The sequence below is a fragment of the Corylus avellana genome, chromosome ca5 (genome assembly GCF_901000735.1).
Source record: "Corylus avellana chromosome ca5, CavTom2PMs-1.0".
Taxonomy (NCBI): Eukaryota; Viridiplantae; Streptophyta; class Magnoliopsida; order Fagales; family Betulaceae; genus Corylus; species Corylus avellana.
In genome coordinates this window covers 22321561-22340011 of record NC_081545.1, presented here as the reverse complement: position 1 = coordinate 22340011, position 18451 = coordinate 22321561, and the positions used below count along the sequence as shown (strand labels likewise).

The 18451-nt window shown below is 36.7% G+C and overlaps 1 pseudogene; it reads right to left on the bottom strand.

Moving 5' to 3' along the window:
* Nucleotides 1-1720: 1720 nt before the first annotated feature.
* On the bottom strand, nt 1721-3388 carry LOC132182980 (senescence-specific cysteine protease SAG39-like; annotated as a pseudogene).
* Nucleotides 3389-18451: the final 15063 nt, after the last annotated feature.

The following is an 18451-nucleotide window of genomic DNA, read 5'->3' as shown; positions in this document are numbered from 1 at the left end:
AATATTTTTCTGACGCTCCAACATCTAAAACGTCAGAATTTTCTGACGTGTCTGAACAGACACGTCAGAAAATTCTGACGTGTTACTATTCACACGTCAGGAAAAATTTTTCTGACGTTTTATATATAACACGACAGAAAATTGCTGAGGTGGCAAAAAAATTACACTGTAGCACACGTCAGAAAACCCCTTTTTTTTTTTGTAGTGCATGCTTATTTTTTAGCTATAAAATTATTCTATATTTTATTTTTAAAATTGAAATGAATATTATTTGAGAATAGGGTTGATGAATGATGAGTATGCTCTTATTTTTTAGCTATAAAATTATTCTATGTTTGATTTTTAAAATTGAAATGAAGATTACTTGAGAATGGGAAGAAAATTTGAAGATGGAAGAAGATAAGGAAGTGACCCCAGCAAAGTAAAAGGTGAATGGTTGGAAGCAAGAGATGAGGAGAGTTGTGAAGATGAGATGGAGAAGGAAGAGGAGAAGGATAAAGGACTATGACGGAAATGACAAGCATCACAGCCAACATATATCATCCAAGGCCTAAAAAAGCACGATAGGTCATGTAATCATCACATCCAAACCTCTGCATATCACATATTTGTGAGAGGAATGCTTTTTATTTATTTATTTATTTTATTATTATTTTCTATTCTGTGAGAGGAATGTTGGATATAACAGTTTCATAATATAATTTGTGTACTTGTAGATCTAGTAAAGATGATTCCTTATTATCTATCTATCTATTTATTTATTTATTTTTTTCTTGAGGGTGCCAAGCCAGTTTATTATCATTAGTAAATTGCTTTTGATCAACATAAGATATCAAGCATATGTTAGATTGAGCCTTTGATAATTTCATCTGAAAATTAATTGGTGTATAGTGAAAAAAGTTCAAATCTTTTATAATATTTGAAATCGAACCCTATAAAACATGTTCTAATTAGAGCCATTCACCTGCGAAGAGCGACACTATTACACATCAACCGCATCTATTAAGAAGAATAGAGCATTCAAACTTGAAATAGAATATCGATTACAAAGGTAAAAGGTACAAATAGCTCCATTAACTAGTGCATTGCTAGAAGTAAAATGTGCAAATAACTCCAAATAATCCTCTTCTCTAATAGAAGTTTCACACTTTAATACTAGCTGCATGTAGATTGTGTCAGTGTTTTAAGTGGGTGTCACAATCTCCAGGTCGTCAAACTTTAATTTTAAATTAAAAAACTAAATTGAAAAAGGCAATGTTCTAAACTCAGTTGTCAGTGCAGCCCACCTGTGTCGGATGTTTATTTTTCTTCACTTGAAACTGAGGCACGTGGGATGATCGTGGCCACATGTCAATTTGAACCACAAGATATGGGACTATATATATATATATAATAATAATAATAAAGAAGGCAATAAAGAAATTTGTTGGAGTACATTTAAGCCAAGGAAGCATATGGATCTACGCCCTCTCAAGGTATATAAAAGTGAGAGACTATGTATGAGGTATTCAAATACTGCTATTTTCCATTGTTTTTGTATGTAATGAGTTTCTTACAAGTCATGCAACTCGGATATAAACATGACTAATTTTACGTTCTCAATATTTCTAGTATGAGAAATACACAAGTTCCTTTCGATGATTAGGATCTCATATCAATCAAGACAGAAAAGGAAGGAACATGATAAACAGGCAAACATATAATATTATATTTATGAACTTCATGCAGTGGGGTAAGAGGCTTCCATAGCTATCCCACATATGCCTTCCTTTGCATCAACATCTCTTTGCATCCGTATATACCCATCTTCTCCCCATTGTATGCCCCATGAGTTCTTCACCAGCCAGTATTTAGTCCCATCGGCATTAGTCCCATACCCAACAGCGGTAACACCATGGTCCAACTCAATGCCACAAGCACCCGTAAAGGCACCGCCTGAATAGAATTGAAAGTCTGATTGAAAGCATCAATGGCAACAGAGACTGGCTGGTGTGCAACATCCTTGAGAAGAGCATCTTCACTGTTGGTAGGCACATCTTCAAACCCGTTTATCTTGGCCACATGGCTAGCTTCTTTGTTCGTGTTGCAGGTTCCGTCAATACCATTGTAGGGGTAGCTAGCTTCTGATGCGAGGCCGTGGTTTTGTTGGATGAATTTGAAGGCGTCGTCCATCAAGCCTCCTTCACACCCTTGGTCCACGTTGCTAGTGTCACAATCAACTAGCTCTTGCTCGGATAAAGAGATTAATTCACCGGTTGTTAGCATGGTAATACCTTCCGTTGCTGCTACTACTGAAAATGCCCAGCAACAACCTATAGTTTGACCAATAAGAGTTAGAAGACACCTCGGTTCTATATTGGAAAAATGAGTAGCACATATTGATGGTGAACTGTTCATTAAAACATGAATATTAAGTACCACATTACTTACTTAGTATGTGGAATTAGGCTTTGTAAGAGTAGTAGTAGCAACTTCCTTAGAACATATTCTCTTTCCTAAATATAGGGATTTTTTTTTTTTTTTTAAAAAAAATACACAAAATGTCACATGTGGCATCTTCTCTATTATTTCTTTAAACTTTGGGAAAGCTACAGTGCTACCTAATGCATTGTGAAGCACTTTAGCTTGCCTATCAATTATTTTAACACAAAATATTTTTCTCTCCTATTTTGCCATTCATTAGGGATTGTGTTGGAATTTTATAAAAAATGTGAGGGTAGATAGAGAACTTGTATTTTATAAAAAAATAATATTTTATTGGTATAGAGGACTATTGTGAAGTGTATTTGGATAGGAAAACAAGAAGTAATTTTGTTTCCTAAATTTAAGAAAAATCATAAGGTAGTGCTCAGTGATTTTAAAGAAATTCTAAATTGACCAATCATTTTATAGTGATAGCGCAAATATGGTAGTGTTTCTTCCTACATGGTTACAACGTTTGTCTAGCCAGTAGTGTTTGATAAAAGAATTTGATACTTAACCACATTGTCCTTGGTCCTTGACGGGTGTCATGGCTCCTTTCTTTCTCCAGTCCACAGTAGATGGCACTGCGGTGGCATTTTCATATTTGAAAGAGAAAATGGGCCTTGAATCTATTCCAAGAGGCTTTGAACTCTTCATTTGTGAGATCTGCAAATTGGTTAATACTTAGCTTGTAAGCTTTGTTTGCATCTCTGTCGAAAGATTCAATGAATGCCACATTTTCCTCAAATATCTTGTAGCGTTGCTGGTTCTCGTTGATGTCCTTGTACACACGTCCGTAGCGAGGCATCCATTCCTCATGGCTCTCACGCATTGATGCATCTTGGAGGGTGCGAGCTGCTGCTTGAGAGGCCAAAGCTACCAATATTGTGACGATCAGAACCAAACAAAAGTTAGGGAACCCCATGGAAAGGTAGTGGCTAAATTGATCAGCTACTATTTGATAAATTGAGTGAATGAGTAGCACTCCAGCTCCACATATCTTTTATAGGGGGAATTAATCCTCCTGGAATTGGACATCATCTTGCCTGAGAAAATGATCTGATTTGGACCCATAAAATAATTTAGTTTGATTACTATTATGGGTTTTTGAGTTTCTTCTATATATGTGCATTTTGGTCAACATTTACATGTGTGAAATCTTAGATTTGGTTCGTGTCTTTTTGTATTTGGGGCTATCACATCAAACCAAACCAAAATGGTCTCACCGTAACGTTTGTTTCATTAATTCATTCATCTGCGGAAAAAGATGTGTTAATTAAGATCATGCAACGTTGCGTAAACGAAGTTTGATTCTCCAAAAGCATGAAGTATTAACGTTTGTTTCATTCATCTATGATTTTCGCTATTTATTTTGTCTGTTTTTCTTTCTTTTGGTTTGTCGAAGTATTTTTGGTTTAATCCATTCTCGGCCTCATCCGATCGAAGATTGGATTTTATAGATTCTTGAACTTCACATGTGATGTGCGGTCCAAATCTTGTTGGGCTAGTTCGTTTATTCTCCTTTATTGGGCCTGCAAATTGAGATGAATAAACACAAGATAAATCTCATATTGGTCGAAGCAGGACTACCCACTATGGTACACTCGAAGCTGTCCGAATCTTTGTTGTATTTTGATTAGAGAATAACTTATATAGGGAAGCTGTACAAAAGTGAGTTTTGTGCAACCAATTAAAAGGTGACACTTAAAGCTTTTTTATTTTTTATTTTTTTATTTTTTATTTTAAAAAAAGCCTAATTACACCCGAGTATAAATAAAAATTAACTGTTTTTTCTTAAAAAAAAAAAACAAAAAAACAAAATTGAAGGGGTGGCTGGCTAGCCACCCCTCCCTCACTTGGGGTGGCCGGCCGCCAACCCCATAGCCTGGGGGTGGCGGCGAGCGGCCACCCCTTCAATTTTGTTTTTTTTTTTTCAAAAAAAAAAAAAAAATTATTTTATTAGAGTATAATCTGGTGTGATTGAGTTTTTGTTTCAAGTATAAATTTGAAAAAAATTGGCTGATGTGTCAGCTTCTTATTGGTGGCATAAAAGGTGATTTTTGTACAACAGGTGCACCCAAGTCGCTCTTTTCTGATTACTCTATCAATATGAAATACTCGATTAATGGTTTTTCATCCTTTTTCCCTCAATTTCTTGTAAGAATCTTAGTTTGAGAAAAGTTATAATTCTATTGTTGTTTGTTTTGGCAAACTTACTATGCCATCAAGCATCAGTTGGCGGTATCTACAGAGAAAGTTATTTCAACCGCGCTACACTTTTACTCAGAATTATTGATGAACGATAAGATGTGAAATTTAAAAGAGTATCATTCACATTATTGTTGTCATCATTGAAATAGTGGGAAGTGCACCTAGAACTAAGAGGAAGTTACTTTATTATTATATTTTGGCCTAAAAAAGGGAGAAAACACAGGACGGTACCAAAATTGTAATGGAGTGCAACCGATATAGAGTGGTTCATCATCATGTTTGCTAAGCTGAGTGCAACTAAAAGTTAATCAATATGCCAAAATCAGGTCCACAACAATGGATAATGCCATAAGCCTAAAGGTTGGATCGAACAACCCTAGCTAACATATATACAAGGTGTAATAGTATGCATGGAAAGAAAGTTTTCTTAAATTCAATTTTACAAAGATGAATTTTAAAAGTTTCCTTCCAATGTCAAGTAAAAGTTTTCATGAAAACGTTTGAATGAAAAATTGCTTTCAACCAACCGATTTTAAATTAGTTGGAGAATATTGAGTACTGAAATTTTTTGCTTATTTGTTTTGTTTCTATATATTTTTCAGGTTCAGGAGGAACGCAGTAGGAGGCCGAAAAACAAGTTAAATGGGGGGAATAAGTTAGGGCCTGCCAAGTTTTAAGTTTAAGGAAAATTGTGTCTAGCTTAAGCACTTGCAAGAATTTAGGATATTCATGTACAGATAAAACCGTCAAACACGAGTATGGAGATTTTAGGACACCACCTACACAGATTTTTTTTTTTTTTTTTAATTGAATAAGAAAAGCATTACTGGGAAGGATCTTCCTACTTTTGATCCGAACGGAACAAGAAGTAAGTGATCGTTAAAACAAAAATGGGGTGGGCTCTCTAACAACAGACCAAAATAAAAAAAAAACTAAAACAGCGCATAAATAAATACAATAATTAGGAAATGAGTCAAACAAGTGTCCTGATCTTCTCAATGGGCCGCATAAGGCAGTTACAGAAGCAAAAGGGCCATAGATTAAGGCAAGCCTATCTGAACCACCATTCGGTTACAAAAGTCCCCGCTAGAGGATCAAAACACCAAAGACCAAGGAGACATCAACCCACAAAATCAACATGAAGCAAAAAAGAACAAAAAGAGCTGCAAAATACATGGAAAATAAAAAAAGTAGGAAAAAAAACCCATTGAACGGCAGTTGGAACAGAGGACAAGGCGGATGGAGGCTGACGGGAGAGCTTCTGGCAGTAGCTCAAAGAACACGTAGCGGCACGTGTGATTCACGCGCAGGCGTGTGTGATCCATGCTCAGACGTGTGAGATACATGCACAGGCGCGTGATGACCATGCGGCTGCGTGTGGTGGCTAGAACAGGGTGATGAAGACTTCGACATGAAGATGGGAGGATGGGGAAGACCTTGGTGGGACGCGTCGGAGCATTGGAGGAATGAAGGCTGATAGATCTGGCTAGGAGAATTCCAGAGCTGAGAACCACCATAGAACTGACAACGGTGAGACTGCAGCGGGTGGAACGCAGCCAAAGGGGGCCAACTAGGCAGCGTGGAGTGGACCAAAGAAGGTAGAACAGCAACACCACTGCTCAAGGGAAAAAAAAAAAAAAAAAAAAAAAGGAAGAAAAAAAGAAGAACCGACGATAGAGGGGGAGAGGGAAATGACTGCTCTAGGCAGAGGGGAAGAGGGGAGGAAGCATAAAGCAAAGTCTCTCTCTTGTCCCCCGGAAAGAACTGCACAGAGGAGGAGGGAATGTCTAACTGAGGAGGTGGAAAATGCAAAAAAGGAAAGAGAACTATTAGGAGAGTGAGAAGAGAGCATTTTTGGTGCTTATGTTGGCATACCACTTACACAGATTGAAAGACAACTACTACCAAGAAACCTCCTAAAGCCATAAGAAACACACACATAAACAACACCATAAAAAACAATATTGTTAACATTACGAGTAATACTAGGGACCATCTTTTTATCCTCCCAAATTGATGTAGCTTTTTAAATTATCATTGGATTTGTGATGGATTACTATTCAATTTTGATTCAATGGTGCTTTTAAAAGCCACATCAACTTTGAGTTGAAAAAGAGATGGTTCCTAACATTATCCTAAAATTAATATGACCCGTATAAATAGAATTCCCATATGAGATCAAATGTCCAAGTTGAATCGTTTGAAAGACAAACTCATAGATGATCTTACCCACAATGTGTTCTACAAATACTAAATAGCTTCGTTCTTTCAATCTCTTCTCTCTCTAAATTTCTCTCTACTAAATTAATTTGAGCATGATCTATTTTGCCCCTACTTTAAACTATAACTCCTTCAGGTTAAAAGACGTAACCATTAACCGCACTAACTGTTAACCTCCTTTGAAGGCATTAAGAAAACCCACTAACTGCTAGGCAATTACGGTTAGCGATTTCAAGTTTTGAAAAAACCGATAATCACTAACCGTCTATATATATATATATATATATATATATATATATATACATGGAAAGACGTTGTTTTTGTGCTTAAATATATATAAAAATGTATAAAAATCTAGAAATGATATCGTATGTAACAGGGTGAAACGACGTTGTTTTTGTTTCTATTTTTAATTTTTTTTTTCTTTTCAAAAGCGGTTAGCGGTTATTATGGTTATTAACCACCAATTAACCACCTAGCTAGGCGGTTAGTGAAATCTATTAACCGCCTAGGCGGTTGCAATTAATGGTTTTAGCCAATGATCGCTAATTATAACCGCATTTTCACCCCTAATAACTCCGGTCTCCTATTGTTGAGGTATCTCTTCTGTTGGCTTTGGAGGTGGCCAAACCATGCCTTTGGCTTTAGAGCTCTCCACCACCCATTTTGCCAAAGGGGGTGGCCGATTTGATTCTCTCATTTTTCGGCTTTTTTTTTTTTTTTTTGTTTAAAAATATAGAATTTTATCTTTATTTTATTAATGGTATTTTCATTGTTATAGAGAAATTGACAATTTTTTAGTAGGTTGGAAGGACATTATCCCAATTGAAAGTTTGAGAAAAAGATTGTGGATTAGGTGACAGTGTGAACTTTAGCTATTCTTTTTACTTTCTTGTTTTGGTTTTCACTTTAGCTATTCTTTTTTCTTTTTTCTTTTTCTTTTTTTAATTAATCTCTCGGGGGTGTGATACATAGTGTTCGATGGCCAACAAAGACAAGGAAGAAAACAAAGCAAGAACACCAACAAGCTTCAACCATGTAGACACAGGACTTAAGTCTAGCTAGATTTCTTTGTCAATCAATTGCGTTTGTACCTTTATTCCATTTACACCTTTGTTTGATTTTCTCGTTATTTCCAAATCCCTGATTATTGCACTTCGCCAATTTATTGTTTAAAAATTGTTCTCTTTCAAATTTGTTAGGTTAAGTTTTGGCACATTCGGTTTGCATGTAAGTTGTTGAAAATGAAGCATCTCAGCATGTCCAGAAAGTTGATTCTAGAAGGCCCTGTTCGGACCGCTAGAAGCCAGGTCGGACACAATATCCAGAAAACTCAATTTGAAAGGCCTGTCCAGACCGTCAGAAGCCGGGTCTGGACACAAAATCCAGCAAGCTTATTTTGATGTGCAGGTCCAGGCTGCCAGAAGCTGGGTTCGAACCCCATTTCCAGCAAACTAATTTTGAAAGGTAGGTCCGGATCGCCAGAAGCTGGGTCCTGACCCAAGTTCCAGAAAGCTGCATTTGAGAGTCAGGTCCGGACCGTCAGAAGCTGGGTCCGGACCTAATTTCCAGCAAGTCCATTTGATATGGCTTGTCCAGACATAATACTTGGATGTTCAGACACCACGAGGTTACGCATATGTAACCCTAGCCATGTCCGGACACCCACTTATCCCTGTCCGGACATGGCTGCTGAATTGTTATTTTATTCTCTATTTAAACAAATTGTTTTGCCCATGATATGTACGTATTTTGGAGAGCAAAATTAGAGAGCTTAGAGAGAGAGATATTGTTCTAGTTTATTTGAGAAAATATTAAATACGTGAAGCCAATCGGAGTTCCAGTGAAAGGAAATCTTTTAGAAGAATTGTGCTAGATGTTCTGGAAATGGCTACTGAGGTAGAAGTCAAATGGGTCACTTGTCGTGTGCAAGGAAGAGTCAAAGGTTTTGTAACTCTTCTTGTATTCCTTATTCTTCTTATAGTAGATTGATTTCCTGGGTTTGGCTACCCCGGAGAAGTTTTATATTTAGAGAGTTTTCTAAATGGTTTCTTCTTCATAACCAAATATCTGTATTCTTGAATGTTCATTTCATATTTGTATTTTGTTGAATATTATTTGTTAGGTTAGATCAGACATAATCTTTGTGAAACACCTATACATTTGAATAGGTGTCATTTGGAGTCATGTTTAGAATTTTGAATTTGTATCAGAGCAAGTTTACTCTGTGAAGGAATTTTTTCCTGAGTGTGATCCGAGACTCCATATTAAATGTCTCTTACTGTTGCTCCTAATTCCCTTCCCGTTTTTGACGAAACAAATTATACACTTTGGAAAATTCGTATGAGAGCATACTTTAAATCCATTAATGTTTGGCATATTGTTGAATCTGGATGGACACGTCCAGACAAAGCAATAGCTGAATGGACAACAGAGGAAAAGAATAATGCTACTGCAAATGACAAAGCTATAAATGCTATTTACATCTCTGTTTCAAATGAGAAATTTTCAAGAATTTCTAGATGTGAGATAGCTAAGGAAGCTTGGGAAACTTTAGAAATCACATATGAAGGAACTAAGGTTGTTAAAACTTCAAAAATTCAAATGTTGGTTTCTCAGTTTGAGGAGATTAGAATGCAGGAAGATGAAACTTTTGATGAATTCGATTCAAAGCTTAGTGCCATTAGAACCTCTACCATTAATTTGGGAAAGAAAATGGATGATGCTAAAGTGGTGAAAAAAATCTTAAGATCTTTACCTGAGAGGTTTATACCCCAAATTGCAGCTATACAACAGAGCAAGGACTTAGATACTATGAGAGTCGAAGAACCTGTAGGTTCCCTTCAGACTTTTGAGCTAATTCTACCCAAAGTCAAAAAAACTAAAAACATTGCTCTTAAAGCAAAAAATGTTAAAGTCAATTCTTGTGGTTCGTCTGATGAGGATTTTAGGGATGATGAAGAATTTGCCCTGTTTGCTAAAAAATTTAGAAAATTCTTTAGACCCGTGAATGGAAAGTTTAAAAATCAAGACTCAAAGGTTCCTGTGAAACCTAGAGGTGAAGTTAGAAGTAATCCACGAGAAAACTTAGAGACTGATAAGAAGGATAAGTTTACTAGTGGACGCAAATGTCATGAATGTGGGGGTCGGGGTCATATTCGAATTGAATGTGCTAATCTGAAAAAATCCAAAGGTAAAGCTTTTAATGTCACTCAGAGTGATGAGTCGGATGATGAGAAATCCGAAGAAGAAGGTGAAGGAGGAGTGAATTATTTAGCTTTTACTACTTCTGATGATAATGATTATAAGACTATTAACTCACCTCATATGCTAAACAAATCTGAAATTGAATCTGATGATGAGGTGGATTTACAAACTGCTTATAATAATTTGTTTGTGGAATGTGATAAATTGAAACAAGCTGAATAGGAGAAATCTAAAAAATCTGAAAGTTTAAATGAAAGAGAGGTTAATGAAATCTATGGATGAATGTTTAGCTATTCGAAATACCTTGACTTCTGAAGACCTCATGCTGATTGCTAAAGTTAAATCTCTGGAAAAGGACTTGAATGATTTAAATGATGACTTAAAGAAATTTTCTAGTGATAAATTGAATCAAATGTTAGGAAATCAGAAACATTATAGGACTGGATTGGGTTTTAATAAACATGTTGATTCATCTTCTTCAAATGTTGCTACCACTTCTAAGATCATGTTTGTGAAACCTAAAATGAAAGATGAGGTAATTGAGAACTCATGTTTTCCTAAAGAAAGCTCAGAAGATGTGACCAAAAAGAATAAAAAATTCAAGGTTTTGGTAAGGACTAACTTCAATTCTAAGTTTATCCCTACTTGTTTTCACTGTGGTGTCAAAGGTCATACTCGACCAAATTGTTTTCAAATTAGGGCTAAACAACCATGGTCTCAGCAGAATATCCCTAGACTAGATGAACCTGGAATTGGGAATCAACTAAAAGTTTTAACTGCTCAAGTGAATCTTATTAGTGAGAAGTTAGCAGCTTTGTCTAATTCTGTTGATATGAAAGATATGTCTAATTTGAGTGACAATCATGAGAAAACACCTTTTCAAAAGGAACAGGTCTGGGTTAAAAAGAAAGATCATCTATGCTTAGTTGCCCACACTGCCTTAAGTGTGCTGAACTCATGTTTGTGGTTTCTGGATAGTGGTTGTTCCAAACATATGACAGGTGATAAGTCTTTATTCAAAGAGCTTAAAGAAGGCAAAGGAGGTGGAAGCATCACTTATGGAGATGGTAGCAAATCGAAGGTGATTGGTCAAGGAATTGTGGAAATTTTCGATGCTCCTACTCCACAGGAAGTGCTGTATGTTGAAGGACTCCAGGCAAATTTATTAAGCATCAGTTAGTTTTGTGATTATGATCTAGTGGTCCAGTTTTCTAAGAAAGAATACAGCATCTTTGATTCTCAAAGGAAATGGTTGATGGGAGGAGAGCGCACTGTTGACAACTGCTATTGTCTCTCTTCAACTTCTCAGATAAAATGCAATAAGGCAACCCTCTACACTGGAGAATTGTGGCATCAACGGCTGGGACATCTAAATTTTCATGATCTGGTTAGAGTCTCAAAAACAGAAGCCATAGCTGATTTACCCAAGATTCATCAGGCTGATAAAGGAAAGTGTGGGCCATGTCAATTGGGAAAACAAACTAGAACTTCACACAAAAAGACTTCAGGTATTTCTACCTCTAGAAACTTAGAGCTTCTTCACATGGATCTCATGGGACCTACACGGACAGCGAGCATGGGAGGCAAGAAATACATTATGGTGGTGGTAGATGACTTCTCTCGTTATACATGGGTAATTCTGTTAAGAGAGAAATCTGAAGCTTTTGAACAAGCTCAGATCTTGTTCAATAAGATGCAAAATGAACAAAACTGTCTCATCAAGCGAATCCATAGTGATCATGGCAGAGAATTCGAAAATTCCAGATTTGAAGATTTTTGTGCTCAATAAGGGATCAAACAAGAATTTTCATCTCCCATAACTCCTCAACAAAATGGGGTAGTCGAACTGAAAAATAGAGTCATACAGGAAATGGCTAGAGTCATGATACATGCTAAAAATTTGGCACAACATTTTTGGAGAGAAGCAGTCCATACGGCATATCATATTGTAAATCGAGTTTTTCTCAGACTAACAACTTCCAAGACACCGTATGAGCTATGGCGAGGCAAGAAGCCCATTGTCAAATATTTTTGAATGTTCAGAAGTACGTGCTACATTCTTCGTGACAGGGAGAACTTGGGGAAGTTTGATGCCAAGAGTGACGAAGGAATTTTTCTTGGGTATTTCACTACAAGTCGAGCTGGTCGAGTGTATAACACAAGGACCAAGTCAGTAATGGAATCAGTCAATGTTGTCATCGATGATGAAACTACCAAGGATCACCTTGCAAAAGAAGAACCGCAGGTTAAGGGGGAGCAAATTGATATCTCTGATATGACTCATGAACCTCCTAGTCTGAATGTTTCACCAGTCCATACATCAATATCTTCAGCTATAGAAGACATGACTCCCTCACTAGTTCCAAACATGGTTTCTCATGTACCATCCTCCAGAGTCAAACTTAATCACCTTAGAGAAAATTTGCTGGGAAATGTTAATGAAGGTTTACGACTGCTATGCACGATGAACTCAATCAGTTTGTTCGGAATGATGTATGGAATTTGGTCCCACGACCAAAAGATCAAAATATCATTGGCACTAAATGGATATTCAAGAATAAATCCGATGAGCATGGTATAGTGGTAAGAAACAAGGCTCAATTGGTCACTTAAGGATACACTCAAGTTGAAGGAGTGGACTTTGATGAGACATTTGCACCGGTAGCCATATTGGAATCTATTAGAATTTTGTTAAGAATCTCATGCCATCTTCAGATAAAATTGTATCAGATGGACGTCAAGAGTGCTTTTCTTAATGGCATTCTTTAAGAAGAAGTATATGTAGCTCAGCCAAAAGGGTTTCAGGATCCAACGTATCCTGAACATGTTTACAAGTTGAAAAAGACACTTTATGAATTGAAACAAGCTCCGAGAGCTTGGTATGAACATCTGACAACATATCTTCTTGCACATGGGTTCATCCGAGGACAAGCTGACTGTACCTTGTTCATCCATAGGAAAGACAGTCAACTACTCATTGTCCAAATTTATGTCGATGACATTATTTTTGGCTCTACGGTCGACTCACATGCTCATCACTTTTCTACAGAAATGAAACAAGAATTCGAAATGAGTATGATTGGTGAATTGACTTACTTTCTAAGTTTTCAAGTTCAACAATCCAACAAAGGCATCTTTGTGTCTCAACCAAAGTATGCCAAAGATCTTGTGAAGAGATTCGGGTTGGATGGATAAAGTCATGCTCGCACACCCATGAGTACGAGTGTTAAGCTAAGTGCAGATGTGGCTGGGAAATCCGTTGACCAAACCTTATACAGAAGCATGATAGACTGTCTACTTTACCTTACAGCTAGTCGACCAGATATATCTTTCAGTGTCGGTGTATGTGCTCGATTCCAAGCTAATCCGAAGGAATCTCATCTGACAGCAGTTAAACGGATCCTCAGGTATGTAAATGGCACTATCAATTTTGGGATTTATTTTTCTAGTAACACAAATCTTGAACTTGCAGGATATTCTGATGCTGACTAGGCCGGTAATGCGGATGATCGAAAGAGTACATCTGGCGGATGTTTTTATGTGGGTACAAACTTGGTCGCCTGGATGAGTAAGAAACAAAACTCCATTTCTCTTTCTACTACTGAGGCCGAATATATAGCTGCCGGGAGCTGTTGCACACAACTAATCTGGATGAAGCAACTTCTTGCAGACTATGGATTTGCTCAAGGAAAGATGATTGTCTACTGTGACAATACTAGTGCCATTAACATCTCGAAGAATCCAGTCCAACATTCAAGTATGAAACACATTGACATTCGTCATCATTTCATCCGTGACTTGGTGGAGACCCAGGCGGTATCTCTTGAATTTATTCCTACTGAACATCAATTAGCTGACCTGTTTATAAAACCCCTAGATGGATCTAGGTTTGAGTATCTCAGGAATGCTATTGGTGTATGCGATTTCTCATGATCGTATACATAGAACATGCCTAGAAATTAAGCATATTGATATTTTTCTATAGCTATTCTAGGGCATTTTTGTTTGTTTTTGTTTGTTTTGTTTGTTTTGTTTTGTTTTTCTTTTCTTTGATTCTGTTATTTTTGGGATATTTGTTTATTTGTTTGATAATCAGTTTCTCATGTATTGGTTTCAAATGAATATGTTACATATGAGTGGGGTCAATCAGTCTGCACTTTACATCTAATGCCTCATATGTTTTATGATCTACCTTGTTCTTCTGAAGACTGTTGAAGAAGTAAGAGTCAGTTTTTCTCATGTTCGAAGTTGTGCACTATTTGCGCCCATTAAGTTTGTATTTTTCATATGTGTTTGAGAATTCGGATCAAACATTTTTTTTGGAAGATAGGTAGTGTCATTTCTATCCACTTGACCAACTCGTTAGTTGAACTTAGATCCTAAAAATTCCGACATTTTCTTCAATAAAAAAAAAAAGGGCATAAAATATGCTCAAATGACTTCGTTTTGCTTCTATATGTCCCTATAGAAAGAATCAGTGATCACATCATTGCAGAAATAGATGGTTACTAAAGAACATGGTGAAAAGCGAATGATTAGTCTCAGGGGGAGTGTATCGGATGAGGGATTCTAAGTCCTAACATTATAAGGTTTGACTGTGGCTTGAATCAGACTGTTTGTCTTTCATTTGATAAATGTCTGTCTAGATTTACCTTCCACTAATGAAATCTTATTTAATGGGAGTTTTTTTTTTTTTTTTTTTTTTCACACACTACACCATCGCACGAGTTTTTCTGCGTTCTTGCTTCATGGCTAAATTCACAGAAAAAGGATGATTTCTGCATATGATACATTTATGGTGTGTGTAGTTGTTGATCACTCCGAATTGTTAAGATATTCATAAAGACATGCATAGGTTATTGGATATCTATACAAGTGGTGTTTTAATTTTTTTTTTTTTTTTTTAAAAAAAAGGGCGTTTATTGTTTATTTTGTTTTAATATTAAGGGGGAGGATGTCCGAACACAGCACTTACCTGTCCGGACACGCCTGTCGTGTTTTTTAAAAAACCTGAAATCCTTTCTTTTTCACATTTCCTTTTTTTTTTCTTTCTCGGCCGAAGCATTTCTTCCCTAAAATTTTTTTTTTTGTGTTATTTTTTTTCTTTTCTTTTTCTTTCTATGTGATTCCATCTTTTCAACTTAAAGGATCAAGACTCACTCAACCAAGGTATGTTTTCTTCCTTTCTTTTTTCAATTTTGGTTTCAAATCCAATTCTAGAATGTGAACGTTTGGGTTCCAAAGTGTCATTCCAAATTGCTTGATTGCTTGATAATTTTTTTTCTCTCACATAAGTGTAGCACAATCCATAAACTTTGATGTATTTAGGAATGATTCTTCATTTTGACATGTGTTTTCCATGCCTACATTTTTTATGCATACAATTTGTTTGATAAATTGCCTCAAAGATTCCGGTTTGAAATTGTGCCACATTTCTTTCATTACATTGCTCTAGTTCTATGTTATTGGGCTTTAGATGTTGATTGGGATGTCCCTAGGCAAGGTATTTTCAATATTCATGAATTCTTTTCATCATGTTATATTCAATATCTTAATGCCTATCACCTGTTCGATAGAATGTCTAAATGAAATATTTTTGCATCTATTTTCATTTTTCCTGGTGAAATAAGTTATGTTTGTTGTGTTCAACATTTATAATCTGTTTCTGGTGCTTATATTTCATTTGTGGGATAACATGGGATCACATGTTTCATATCAAATTTTTTTTTTCAAAATAATTTCTTCCAGTGATTTGTGCTATTATTTTGCCATTTACTTCCTTCTTTGGGGTGTGAATACAGAAAATGGTGGATCCAATTTCGGAATCCACACTAAGGAGGAAGCGCGCTCGAGAAGAAAAATCAATCTTACAAGACAAGATTTTGACATGCAACATTGTGATTGAGCGTGGAGTGGAGCAAAATGATCTTAGAGTTGATCCGTTTCGGTTCATTCATGAAATATTCCAGGCCAATCAATGGACCTTTTGTTCGTTCCTGTTAATGCATACACTCGGTTAGTTCGGGAATTCTACTACAACATCGAAGATACTGACTTGGTTGGTCCCCCATCATTCAAGACCAAGGTCTCCGGGAAAACTCTCAATATCACTCCTGAGTTGATAAGTGAAGTTACTGGGATTCCATTGACGAATGAGAAGCCGCTTCCATTTCTGGATGACGATCCACAACCAACAAAAGCTGAAATCATGGCAATTCTCAATCCGAGTAGGGAGCTTGTATGGGACGAAGACAAGAACAAAATTCCCATTGGTTATGTGCGAGCTCTAGAGAGGTTGTTAACATGGATAGTGCTACAAAATATTTGGCCAATATCTCGGAATAGTCATGTGACCATTGAACGAGCAATGATGATCTATGGCATCATTCACCATGTTGAGTTCTGCTTATGTACTCATACAGTGTTGACCATGATTGAGCTTCATGAAGATCACTCTATTGCCTTACCATATGGCGGCCTTATCACAAAGATCTTGCAAGCCACTTTGCCAAAAATTGTTGCAAATGAACATGTGGAATCTCCTGAAGGTTATTTTGGCAAAGCAATAGTGATGAAGTCAAATGCCCAACTTCATGGGCTTCCCGCTGCAGCTGATCATGCTCCTCCAATCATTCAAGATCCTCCAGCTGCATCCTCCTCAGAATCATCAGATATTCCAAGTCAATTAAATAAAGTAATTGACTTACTTCAAGCTCAAGGCCAAAGCATTGAAGCTATCAACACCCGCCTGACGACTTTGGAGAAAGATGTGAAGTATATCATGGACAGTTTTTGGCAAGAATAATCTTCATTTCTGTTTGCTTTGCTTGCTTTTTGGCAAGAATACTCTTTTCGGTTTCTTGTGTCTACTTATTTAAGATTTAATGGGTTGTTGTCTTTTTGTTTAAACTTTAGAATTTCATTTTTTTGTGTGCTTCCTTTTGTCCTTCAGAGACAAAAAGGGGGAGTTGATTTTGATGTGTCATTTTCATGTACAAATTATTTTTGTCCCCGAATGGCCAAAGAGGGAGTTTGTTAGGTTAAGTTTTGGCACATTCGGTTTGCATATAAGTTGTTGAAAATGAAGCATCTCAGCATGTCCAGAAAGTTGATTCTAGAAGGCCCTGTCCGGACCGCCAGAAGCCAGGTCCGGACCCAATATCCAGAAAACTCAATTTGAAGGGCCTATCCAGACAGTTAGAAGCCTGGTCCGGACACAAAATCCAGCAAGCTTATTTTGATGTGCAGGTCCGGACCACCAGAAGCTGGGTCCGAACCCCATTTCTAGCAAACTGATTTTGAAAGGTAGGTCCGGACCGCCAGAAGCTGGGTCTGGACCCAAGTTTCAGAAAGCTGGATTTGAGAGTCAGGTTCAGACCGTCAGAAGCTGGGTCTGGACCCAATTTCTAGCAAGTCCATTTTATATGGCCTGTCCGGACACAATACTTGGATGTCCGGACACCACGAGGTTACGCATATGTAACCCTAGCCATGTCTGGACACCCACTTATCCCTGTCCGGACATGGCTGCTGAATTGTTATTTTATTCTCTATTTAAACAAACTGTTTTGCCCATGATATTTATGTATTTTGGAGAACAAAATTAGAGAGAAAGACATTGTTCTAGTTTATTTGAGAAAAGATTAAATACGTGAAGCCAATCGGAGTTCCAGTGAAAGGAAATCTTTTAGAAGAATCGTGCCAGATGTTCTGGAAAGGGCTACTGAGGTAGAAGTCAAGTGGGTCACTTGTCGTGTGCAAGGAAGAGTCAAAGGTTTTGTAATTCTTTTTGTATTCCTTATTCTTCTTTTAGTGGATTGATTTCCTGGGTTTGCTGCCCCGAAGAGGTTTTACATTTAGATAGTTCTCTAAATGGTTTCCTCTTCGTAACTAAATATCTGTGTTCTTGACTGTTCATTTCATATCTGTAGTTGGTTGAATATTATTTGTAGGTTAGATCTTATTCTGCATAATCTTTGTGAAACACCTATACATTTGAATAGGTGTCATTTGGAGTCGTGTTTAGAATTTTCAAAATTGCTACATGACTCTAAAGGGAATATAAAAGTGAAAGAATTTGCATGAAGTTTCAAATACTACGACTTTTCATTGTTTTTGTAATGAGTTTTTTACAAGTCATGGAGCTAGTCCAGCAGCTCGAATATAAACATGACTAATTTGACATTCTCAATATTTCTAGTATGAGAAACAAACAAGTTCCTTTCACGATCATATCAATCAAGATTGAGAACGGAGGAACATGAGAAACAAGCATATATTACATATTAAATGTAACAATTTGTTCTGATTTTTGAATTTCTTCATGTAGTGGGGTAAGACGCTTCCATAG